General features: G+C 39.6%; 1 protein-coding gene across 2 annotated transcripts in view; it reads right to left on the bottom strand.

The window, feature by feature from the left end:
• Positions 1–2625, bottom strand: part of PCED1B (PC-esterase domain containing 1B) — a 107600-nt gene that overhangs the window by 18383 nt on the left and 86592 nt on the right. The gene's annotated exons all lie outside the window — the stretch shown is intronic.

Consider the following 2625-nt stretch of genomic DNA (forward strand, 5'->3'; position numbering starts at 1 on the left):
TTTTCTTTTCTTTTCTTTTCTTTTCTTTTAATAGCATGTTTGTATGCTTATGGGAATGATTCAGTAAGTAGGGGAAACAGACGTGCAGGAGGAATAGGGGGAAATTGCTGGAGCAGTGTCCTTGAGTTGGTGACAGGAGTGGGATCCAGTGCCCAAGTGGTGGGGTTCACCTTGGATGGGAGCCAGGACAGCTCAAGCAGAGAAAATGGGGGAGACAGCACAGGAGCATAGTGCTGGTGTACGGGTAGGTGCAGAGGTGCGAGCTTGTGGGGGGTTTTCTGTTTTGTCTTTGTCGGTGAAATAGGCAAAAAAGTCAAGGTCACCAGCTGAGAGAGAACCTCGGGAAGGTGGGGTTAGAGGTTTGAGGAACAAGAAGAAGATAGGAAATAGTCAAATACTCGACTAGGAGGTGGGAGAGGCTGTAGTTACTGAGCGGCATGGAGACCCACTTAAAGCTGGGAGCCCTTATTTAATGGATGTTTGATTTTCTCTAATCTGTTTCAGCCACATGGGTGCCAATCCAGAGTAGACAGAGATTACATTTACTCAGGATTGGGGTTTTACCTTTTGGTTTCTATTAATGCATGAGACTAAGCCATTACAAATTTATAATTTATTTTAAGCCATAATTTATTTAAAACCAAACTCAGAAAAGCCAAATATTTTAATTAGATAGCAAAAAATATTCTAACCACAAGGGCAAAAATAATGTTCCTTTAATATTAATAACCCTTTAATAGTTCCAGTCACAGATCAATTTAAACTTATCTTTAAAAGGGCCATTGTCATTTTATCCACATTTCCTATTTCAAGGAACACTTAATTTTCTTATGTTCTCGGAACAGAGTGCTTCAAGCGGGCCAGAAATCAGACCACTAAATATTTACTTTGTAAATAAACTTAGTTCAGCCACCTGGTATGTGTTTGTGTTCTATGCCTGGCCACCTTAAGATGAAGGACCAAATTCAGCAAATCACAAAACAATATGTGTTTTACTTGCTTTTCTGACTTGAAACAGTTTACATATTTTTGATTCTTTCTCTTCTAAGCATTTGCCTTTAGCACTCTTAAGCACATATGAATGATTTGTTTCTATTGGAGCACAGAGACTTCTCCGATAGTATGGTAAGAATCTTGACACTCGGGGCTAAAACTTCTAGCGAGTTCAGTTTAGTAACTGAACTACATTCTGTACTAAGTCAGTGCATGTACACTTTTGTGGTATTGAGCAGCAAGGCTAGAGGTGTTGGGACTTGGGAGGTTATGGGTTAAGAAGAGCCAAATTGCCCTAGCTGGTTTGGCTCAGTGGATAGAGCATTGGCCTACGAACTGAAGAGTCCCGGGTTCGATTCCGGTCAAGGGCACATGCCCGAGTTGTGGGCTCGATCCCCAATAGGGGGCATGCAGGAGGCAGCTGATCATTGATTCTCTCTTATCATTGATGTTTCTATCTCTCTCTTTCCCTCTCCCTCTCTGAAATCAATAAGCATATATTTATTTATTTTTAAAAAAGAGCCAAATTGGTGATTTCACCAGGATGGATGGAATTCAAGAAGTGAATTTATAAAAGACCCCATTCTGTTAGACCTCTTAAACTTTTCTACAAACTTTTCTTAGAATTCTTATGTTTCATGCAAATTCTATATTCTGCTCCATTTTAGCTTAGGGTTCAGAGCATGACCTTTGCAGGCAGAAAATTGAGTTCAGAGTCCCTATTTGCAACCCATGAGCTGTGTGGCTGGAAAAGTTACTTAATACTCTCTGGTCCAATTCCTGCTGTGGACATTGAATATGCAAAGTACTAAGTAGAGTGTGATACAGTTAATAAATGTTCAGTTTCTTCTAGGAATTAGTATACTTACACCCATGCATTAGTAATATAAAATAATTACTAAATTATATTACTAATTTAGCAATGTAAAAATATACTTTAAATGGTTACCATTGCATAAAATGTAAACACTGAGAAGTACCTTGTTAGATGGGTACCACTTGGGACTGGTATGCTCCTACGCCTGCAGAAACAGGTTCTAAAAGTGAGAGGGGTGACAGATCATCCTTAGGCCAAGCTGAGGCCCAGGGATGTCAAGTGGCCACTCAAATCACACAGCCAAGCGAACAACCGAGCTTGGATCAAAAACCAGCCTCCTGAGTCCCATAGTCCCAGAGCCACAGTTCATGAGTTTCAAGGGGTGGGGTGTGGAGGGTTATAGCCCCTTCACAAAGAATTTAATACCCTGGGAGAATCTGGCCTTGAATTATTTAACAATGTCCCTCACCTCTGAATAATACTACTACATTTTATTAGAAGACTAAACCACTGGCTTAGTTTTCTAATTCCAGTTCTCTCTCTCCCCCTTATTACCATCTTAACCATTTTTAAGTGTATGTTTAGTAGTGTTAAGTATATTCACATTGTTCTGAACTATCTCTAGAACATTTTCATCTTGCAGATCTGAAACTCTATCCATTAAACAATGACTCTTCCTTTGTCCCTCTCCCCAGCCCTTGGCAACCACTATTCTACTTGCTGTTTCTATGAATTGCCTATTTTAGATACCTAGAAGGAAATCATACAGTATTTGTCTTTGTGTAATTGGCTTATTCCACTTTACATATTGTTTT

This window comes from Myotis brandtii, unplaced genomic scaffold (genome assembly GCF_000412655.1).
Source record: "Myotis brandtii unplaced genomic scaffold, ASM41265v1 scaffold517, whole genome shotgun sequence".
Lineage (NCBI taxonomy): Eukaryota > Metazoa > Chordata > Mammalia > Chiroptera > Vespertilionidae > Myotis > Myotis brandtii.